At 49.2% G+C, this 9,505-nt stretch overlaps 1 non-coding gene across 1 annotated transcript; it reads left to right on the forward strand.

Annotated features, from left to right (window-relative positions):
* Positions 1-8,584: 8,584 nt before the first annotated feature.
* On the forward strand, positions 8,585-8,789 carry LOC116895117. Its single transcript, XR_004387265.1, has one exon. It is a non-coding gene; the product is annotated as a small nucleolar RNA U3 (small nucleolar RNA).
* Positions 8,790-9,505: the final 716 nt, after the last annotated feature.

The following is a 9,505-nucleotide window of genomic DNA, read 5'->3' on the forward strand; positions in this document are numbered from 1 at the left end:
AAAACTGAATGTTACCCCCAATAAATTGCAACACCCCCCCCCAACAAAAAGAATCAAGCACATGGGGCTGGAGATGGCTCAGTGGTTAAGAGCACTAGCCGGTCTTCCAGAGGACCTGAGTTTGCTTCCCAACGCCTACATAGTTGTTCACAACTATCTGGAAACCCAGTTACAACACCCTTTCCTGGTTTCTGTGGGCACCAAGAACATACATAGTCCGCCAACATACATGCATGTGCATAAACATACACCCATACACAAAAAATTTAAATGGTAATAAAATTAATTTTTTTCTTACTAAAATAAAAAGAATTCTCCGTTTTTTAGCAGTTAGCACTCTTTTTGTTATAGTAACCAAGCACGTACTCTTGTTCATATTCTCTGTAAGCTTGAGATAATGAACCCACGGTGTGCAAATGTCATTTTGGTGTCTCTCTAACACAGTGGGTCTGCTGAGAAAAATCAAAGAAGCTTGTCAACACAGTGGATCGATGAGTAAATTGTTTCTCGGGCTGGCCGGAATTGGCTGTGTCTGCATCTGGATAGCCACTGGTGAGGAGTGCTTGAGTTGACTGAGAAACCACTGAGAGTTGTGGCCTCTGGTGACTGCCCTCATTTCCCCTGGGCACACAGGGGACAAGCAGAGAATCAATCCTTGGTTACACAGGCCTCTCCCTCCCCCACTCCTAGGGAGGCAGGTTGGCAGAAGGGACGTTGGGGACCATCTGTCCCAGTTGTCCCTGGAATCCTTCTGGATTCACTCATTTGTAGTAAGTGTGACTCCTTTCATTAAAAAAAAAAAAAAAAAAAAAGTGAAGAAGGAGAAGAAGCAATTCTATAAGGCAGGTTCGAATACAAGAGATCAAGTAAAGAAAACTGGGTCAAAAAACAGAATTCTTAAAGACAAGTTGCAAAAAGGCAGGATAACAACTATAGTAAGGAATTTTGGACAAAAGCTATTTGCTGTGAATAAACTCAATTATTTAAATTCTTTCTCCTTAGCAGCCAGGACAAAACAAACAAAGAGTATGGTAAAAACTCTTGCTGTCCAATTCTGTCACCCTTAGTGGAAAGCCCTGAGGAGGACAGGGAGGAGCAGGGGTGCGAAGGGGTAGCTGAATTTCTGAATTCAGAGCAGTTGAGGTCTAGGCGCTGAGTATATGCACATGCTACGGATTGAATAACTCTTCAGCAGGACTCAAGACAGCATCCCGTCACTAAGAATATTCACACTTCTGTGGTGAAACATGCAAATATCTGTTCAGTCTTTACACAAGGTCTGACCCGGTCAGGGTTTGCCACCAAATGAGTTTGCAACCAACTTAGTCAGAGGGCCTTGCTTCTCAGAAATACTTAGGTTTTAGAATTGTGTGTGAGAGGTTACAAGCCTGTAATAGAAGCTGTTAATTAACCTCTGGGGAGGGAGAAATGTTTTCCTAGTTCAGATATCTAATACCATGTGGACTTAAAGATATTGCATAAACAATACAAGCGGACTCACAGCAGAGGTTCCACAAAAAGGGCATTGTTTCAGCCAATCCTACCACATGCTACTAGATGGGCATCTGGTCTGTCTACCAGACACAGGGTCAGACAAGAGAGGGCAGGGCACAGCCATTTAGGAGGGATGACCTCTGCCCTTCAGGACCCTGACTAAAGGCCAGAGCACAGAGGGTCAGAGTAGGCTTTGCAGCGGATGGGGTAGGTGGGATGTGTTGAGCTACGAATACGGAGAATCAGTCCAGACGTGCAATCTCATCGAGGTGACGGTGTAGCATCAGGTCCCAGGCTCTGTTGAAGCTTTCTAGTCCCAGATGTCCTCAGGGGTCAGTCTCACCACAGGCTGGTTAAAAGGTGTGACATTCTGACGTGCAAAAGTCAAAAGGAACATTCTAGATCATTGCTTCCTGCAGATCTGCCTTATCAGAAAGGTAGAGTCATCGGGAGACTCCCAGTACACTACTCTTATTGATGGGATTCCGGTTTCCAGACTCCCAGCAATGGGGATGGGGCGGGGGCTAGCTAGAGCTGATCCCCACTCTTGGGCAGGAGAAATCTGTGAGAAAGGGGAGGTATGTGTCCTGGTTAGCTCTCTGTGGCCGTGACAAACACCATGAGTAGAACTTGGGGAGACAAGGGTTTGTTTCATCGTATACTTCCAGGCAATAGCCCAGTACTGAGGGACACCAGGACAAGAGCTTAAATGGAAGTCGTGGAAGACTGCTGCGTACTGGCTTGCTCTCTGCCTGGCTCTTGGGTAGCTTTTAAAAAACAGAAACAAAACCAAAACTTTTTATTGGTTCTTTGTGAATTTTACCTCATGTGCCTCAATCCCCCCTCCCCTTGTACCTGCCCTCCACCCTTGCAACATCCCCCATAACAGATTTAAAACAAAAAACAAAAAACAAAAAAAAACCAAAAAACTCTGGTGTGGAATTTGTACTGTGTCACAGCGTGTCCCATAGTATACCCTTTTGTCCACACCTTGCTTGCAAATGTTCATTGCGATGAATGAGTCTTTCCCCTCCCCCCCCTCCCCCCCCGAAGCTGGGGACCGAACCCAGGGCCTTGCGCTTCCTAGGCAAGCGCTCTACCACTGAGCTAAATCCCCAACCCCATGATGAATGAGTCTTTGGTCTGGTATGAGGTCTCTGGCTTTTGCTACACTATCCATACTGGCACCTCACTGGGTCTCCTCTTGGCTATCTATCTGCTTGCTGCCCTGCATTGTGGAGATCCCGTGGTTTTGGATCTTGTAGAACCAGCCCCTTCACGCACGCACTCCAACTGTTCATTGGTGGGGTAGATGATGTATGGCAACTCGAAGCCCTGGAGATGTGCCTAAGAGATGTCCGAACTGCTCAGCCTGCCAGCTCTCTTGTATCCACACCACGGGGGAGAGCTCTCCTGTCTTGGCCCATCCAGTGCCACAGCTAGCAAGGGGCAGGGCCAGGTCTCCTGCTCTCGTGCCCTTAGGGCTGGTTCACCTATAACCCCCTCCACCAGGGCCAGGTCTACCCTGTCACCCAGGCAAGGTGAAAGGCCTGCTCTCCCAAGTTTGCAGCCAGGGAAACACAGGACAGTTCTCCATTCTCCTTGGGGGCAGCTCTCCTACCTACCTGTAGTGATGAATGAGGGAGAAGAGGAGGGCATCTCTCCCTTGTCCAACCAGTGCACAATAGACAATAGGCAGGGCCAGCTCCCCTCACCCACCATGCCCTCAGGGTTGGCTCTTAGCTAGCTTTATTTTTGTATACAGCCAGGACCACCAGCCCAAGGGATAGTTCCACCCACGATGGGTGGAGCCTACCTACACAATCAAGATTATTCATATCTCACAGATATGAATGACTGTAGGCCAATTTGACCTGGGCACACCCTCAGTTGAGACTTCCTCTTTCCAGGTAACTCTTGGTTGTGTCAAGTTGAAGATAAAAACTAACCTGGGGCCAGGCTGTGGTGGAGCATACCACCACATGGGGAGCTTGGGATGGGGCAATGCCCACCTTGAGAAGATACCGTGCCTCTGGTATGTGGGACAAGGGGCTGGAGAGTGGGATGCTGGTCACCCAGGCTCACACTGGAGCGATCTCATCAACCAACAGCATGCCTGGTGAACATAAAGGGGGTGATTGGCTTGATCTGGCTCTGGCAGCACCGCAGAGAGCAGATCCCAGACTCCTGCCAGGCTGCCAGGCAGAGGATACGGGAGAGCCCGCTACACAGTCAGTGTCCCTGCTCTATACACAGAGCACTGACCACTCAAGTCCCCAACCCTGTAGATATTGAGCAGGTATCCCACAGACCAAGAGCATCCCCTCCCATAGGTTGAGGACTTAGTCCCATCTCACATATCCAATATGCCACCTTCTTCATAGGCTGCAAATCAGTGAGATCCCTAAGACTTCTTCCTTGGGTTCAAACATGTATTGTAAAGCTCACAGAATTCAGGTAAAAACAAAAAACACTTCGCTTGCATTCACTGGTTTCGTTTGTGGATTTTATGTTATTTTACCTTATTTTGTTGTTTCATTTGAACCCAAAGCCTCACACGAGCCAGGAGACTCTTCTCTGACTGCGTTAGATCCTCAGCCCTGAGGAATGCTGAGACATGCGGGTGAAGGGCTGGTTGGATAGGAGAGACGTAGAGCGCAGAGTGTATGGAAGGGAATGAGCCTCCAGACCTCTTCCTCAGGCCATCCATGTGTTCAGCAGAGGGATTCTCCAAACTGTCCCTGTAGCCCATTTCAGTGCTGACCATCAATGAGCAGCTCTGCCTTTTCATCTGCCCCCCACACGGGTGGGAGCTAAGAACTACCAACCCTCTAGTGTGGGGATCTCCAGACCCTCACGCTGCCTGAGAACCTTGGCCAACCAGCCCCTTGTTAGCACACAGAAAAGACGCATCCTTTTGTAGCTTCCTCAGGCTTCAGGCACTATGTGACTAGAAAGGCAAGAAGGCCAACCACGAAAACTCTCAGCCGGCTTCCAGCAACTGTGACAGAGCCATCTGAGGTAGCACACTTAAAAGGGGGGGAATCAATCTGAGCTCCTACTTTCTGAGGTGTCAGCCCATGGCTACGTGGCCTTTGTTAAACCTTTGGGCCTGAGGCACACAGAACATGAGGCAGGAAGCGTATGGGTAGAATGAAGGGGCTTATCTTTATGGTGCCTGGCAGAGAAGAGACAGGAAGGTGTCTGGGGCCTCAAGGATACATCCCCAGTGACCAACTTCCTCCTAGTAGGTCCCATTTCTTAAAGGTCCCACCACCAGTCAGAGCATCCAGCTGGGAGCCAGCCCCCAGACCTTTGGGGAAACACTCCACATCTGAGCTATAGAACCTCACCTTGGCTCCCTCCTGCGTTCTGTCTGGTGTCTAGAAGGGAAATGAATGTGTCTGGGATCTCTGCACAGACTCCACTTAGGAAAAAGCTTCCATTTCTTTGCTTGGTCGTGGTGGAGTGGGGCAGGAGGGTGCCACTGTACGGGTTTGTCCCTTTGTCTGTGAGACCCACTCATGCCTGAACTTCAGGGAAGAAGTCTGTGACTTGGGCAGGATGTTCTTGCTATTTTATTCAGATGTGAAACTGCACTTCTGGGTAAGTTGAAGCCCTGACTTTAGGGGCTCCTCTCCTCCCTCCTCCAGCCATGGCGGCCCAAACTGAGGCAGGAAGTCAGAACCAACTGGTCAAAACGAAGGAACAGGAAAATGAGGGCGCTGGGACTCCAGCAGGCCCAGGCTGGGTCCCACTGTCCCCAAAGCCCTGTTCTGTCCCTGTAATTCAGGCTCCTTCTCATAGGAACAATCAAGGCCCTGAGGTATAAGAAGCCTATGACAGAGACAAAGGGATAAGGTTCTGGGTAAAGCAGGGCCTGGTTGCTGAGAGCACAGAGGGACACAGTGGAAGGGAAGTCTCCTTGTGGGTACTTTGTCATTCCCCATGGCCCCCTAACTAGCCAGGCATCTACTGTGTGGGTCAGAAGGAAGGATGCAGAATCCAGCCCAGAGGAAGGCAACGGGGCACACCCATCTGGCTGCCACCCACCCGCTGTGGTCACGTGTTTTGCCTGCCAGCCAAAGGTCCACAATGCAGCTTTGTGTGACAGCTGGCTTCAAACACACGTCAGTGTCTGGGTTAGCCCTGGCTGGCCAGCAGTACCAGTCCTGGAAGCCTGGCATCCAGGCTAGGGAGGGAGAATGTACCCTGCCAACTCCTCCAGGGCCTGGGTCAGGCGCTCTCCAGGAAGCCCATGGGTGGCATCCAGGATCCTTCAGGGAACACCCAGCACCCCTAGGGCCTATATATGGAAAATAGTTGGGCAGCAGTGCGTCAGGGTCTGCACAACACACAAGGTCCATTTCCCTGGCCATTCAGCCACGACAGACCCATCTCCAGACCTCCTCAGCCCAGCCGGAGGGATGAGAAGTAAAAGAAGACAAGTTTTGAGAAGTTTTCATAGAGATGCATGCTTTCATTTTTATGAGTGATTTTTTTTTTTAATGTTAAGACACCTTTTAGAGGTGGAATTAATACAGTCTTGCTGGAGTATCTGTGAAAGATAATGGAAAAAATAACTTTGGTGGTTCTGTTTTCATCCATTTAAAATTTTTAACTCATGGCTAGCTGGGTGCAGAGGCAGAAGGATCTCTGAATTCAAGGCCAGCCTAGGCTATGGCCAGCCGGGAGTCACACAGTGAGGCTACAACTGGAAAAAAAAAAAAATCTTTTCCATGAAAACACCAGTAATAATCCGTAGTATGGCTGGGCTGGCTGGGTGTGTTGTGAGAGCTGTTGCTGGGCAATCAGATAGGTAAAGGGGGATCCTTAGATCCTGGTAGGAGAAGCCCGAAGAACCTGGGCTTCCCTGAACACAGTGCTAGAACCACACCCTCTCCTCTCTAACTCATGGAGGATGGAGAGGCTGGTGACCAGCCAGGCCACCCAGGGCCGGAAGCACCTGCTCAGGTTTTCCTCAGCAGATGGAGGCACCTCTCGGCTCTCCCTGGCTCCGTTTGTCTGAGTGTTGCCTTCAAAGGGTACAAAGGAGCGGCATTCCTGCCTGAGTAACCCTAGTAATACCACCTGGATCTAAGAACAACAGCCCTCCCCTGGCCAGTAGGGACTGTATGGTCCCCACCCCTACCCCACCGCCTGGCCTCCCAGGGGTAGCTGTTATGTGTACCCAGGAGAGCCCATCTGCCTGGCTGCATAGTGGGGGACGCTTCGCTTTGCCAGGGGTTCTGCAGCTTCATATCACACGGCTTTAATGGCCAGCACTCCCGGGAGGCCTCGCCAAGCTAGACAGTGGTCCCAGAGCACCAGGGCCTGCTGGGGTCTCACAAAAAGCCTGTTCTTTCTTTCTTTCTTTCTTTTTCTTTTTCTTTTTTTAAGCCTGTTCTTTCTTGATAGATGTGCTTAAGAACGGAACCTGGAGGAGGGGCTGTTTGGCTTCTCCTATCTGAGGGCACAGCAACACATCAAAGCCGGTTCAGAAATGCCCTCATGGATTTGTCTCCTTTTGCCTTGGGTTGTATGGAAATTCTTAGAAATGCAGAAGGCCCTTTCTACTCCAGCCTCCAGGTCTTTAACTACCTCGATTCTGTGGATAGTGTGTGTCCAGACCAGTGGAGGCAGATCCAGTTCTGAGTGACGCCTTGCTTCTGAAAAGCCAATACTGACATCCCTACTGTGGAAGCCCTGGACAGGGCATACACTCTACTCCCTGGCTCTCAGGTTTGGGAGAGAGTAGGAACCTTGGTACACACATATAGGGTATCAGGATCCCTGCACTAAAGCCCCCAAGAATTGCTTGGTTTATAGGAGGCTCTCGTAGACTCCCAGGAGTAAAAAAAGCAAACAATAGTAGTCCATGGTTGCTGGGAGGGAGGGCGGGATGACAGTTTCTCAGAACAAAAAAGGGATTCCCAAGTGTGTGTGCCTGAGCAGGTATCCACTTAGACAAGGTATAGCGTGCCCCTGCAAATGCCCGGTTACCGGGTCGCTTGCTCTCCGCACGACTGTGAATTGAAATCACTCAGATGCACCCGGCTGAACCTACAGATCAGCGTTCATCTCACGGTATGGCCTTGGCTGGTGAAGCGAGAGAGGCAGTGTGGAGCTGGCAGGTCAAGCCTGTTTCCTTAGCTGATGACAGGCACCCTGGAGACAGGAAGACAAGCCACAGGACAAGCTCTGGATCAGCCACTGTATGTCTAGGCCATGTGACCTGGGTGCCTATGAGCCTCACATCTCCTCTCAGGGTGTCCCTGCTCAGGGAGGCCCAGAAGCAATGTGTCTATTTCTGGACTTTGTTGTTATCATGCGTCTAAAGCTTAGTGGCAGCAGTGACAAGGGGACCCCTCCAGCTGCTGACTCCTCCCACCACTCTCTAGCCAGTGGCAGAATCCAGCCCAGGGGACAATGACAAGTATACTCCAGAGAGAGAAAAGAAGCCAAGACGAAGGGAACTAACTGCCTACTACTCTGGCTGTTTGTGTAGGGCTGTGAGTGTCTAATGAGCAAGGCTCAAGCCCACTACACCAATCTTGTTCAGGGCCACTGAGACCTGGCAAGGTCCATTCATCCCTGAAGCCACCATGAGGGACAGTGTTTAAGCTAAAAGAAACATAATCTTAAGACTATGTTCTCAGGAATTGTCTTGGTTAGCATTTTATTGCTGTGAACAGACACCATGACCAAGGCAAGTCTTGTAAAGGATGGTATTTTTTTTTTTGTTTTGTTTTTTTTTTTTTCTTTTTTTGGAGCTGGGGACCGAACCCAGGGCCTTGCGCTTCCTAGGCAAGCGCTCTACCACTGAGCTAAATCCCCAACCCCAAGGATGATATTTAATTGGGACTGGCTTACAGGTTCAGAGGTTCAGTCCATTATCACCAAGGCAGCAACGTGGCAGCATCCAGACAGGCACAGCACAGGAGGAGCTGAGAGTTCTACATCTTCATCTGAAGGCTGCTGGCAGAATACTCCCTTCCAGGCAGCTAGTTCTAAGGTATTAAAGCCCACACCCACAGTGACACACCTACTCCAAGGAGGCCACACCTTTAATAGTGCCACTCCCTGGGCCAAGCATATACAAACCATGACAGGGGTCATCTCTATAGTTCATTACTAGAGGAGTTTCTCTGTGCAGAGCATCCAAGACCATGAGGCTGTGAGGCAGAGTTCCCTCCTGTGTGAAGCTGGCTGTAGGTGCTGCTTCCCGACCTTTGCCATTGACGATCCATCTTGTCTTTCTTTGAGAGAGAGGTGGGGAAGGCAGTCTGAGTGGATTTTGGTCCATCTTTTATGGTTACCAGAGCTAGATAGTTTTAAGTTTCACTCACAGTCCCCAGAACATAACTGTAGTCATTTAGTGTTTTGCTTTGTGGATGTTGTTAGAGGAAGAGGGGAGATGTGATTGTTTTTATTTCTTTAAGGGTTTTGAAAGTTATCTGTAAGTTGTTTTTTTTTAATACTAGGAGTTTTATTTGTGAATTTTGGAACAAAATTTTGTGATTAGAATAAAAATTTGTTCTTATCTGAATGAAAAAGAATATTTTTATTACTTGTTTTATTATTGTTGTTGTTGTTATTGTTATTATGAGCATGTTGCCTGCATGCATGTTTGTGTATCATGAGCATACCAGCTGTCTGTGGGGTCCAGAAGATGGCATCAGATCTCTGGAACTGGACCCACAGATGGTTGTGAGCAGTCCAATGGATTGCTGGGAATTGAACCTGAGTGTTCTGCAAAAGCAGCAAGCGCTCTTAACCGTTGAGCTCCTCTCCAGCCCCAGAAACATCATCTTTAAACAGACTCCATTGAATAGCACTAGATTCTAAATGGCATGTGTGTAATTCTCAGTGTTTCTGCTGTTTCCCTGGGAAAGGGTTTTAGTTTCCTCGAGAATAGTGGAGGGGGCTATTAATTGGTGTATAGTGAAAAGGAGACTACATCCAGGCCTCCACTTGCTCAAATCACAGAGGGAAAGAAGATGCCTACAGC

This window comes from Rattus rattus, chromosome 2, assembly GCF_011064425.1.
Source record: "Rattus rattus isolate New Zealand chromosome 2, Rrattus_CSIRO_v1, whole genome shotgun sequence".
Lineage (NCBI taxonomy): Eukaryota > Metazoa > Chordata > Mammalia > Rodentia > Muridae > Rattus > Rattus rattus.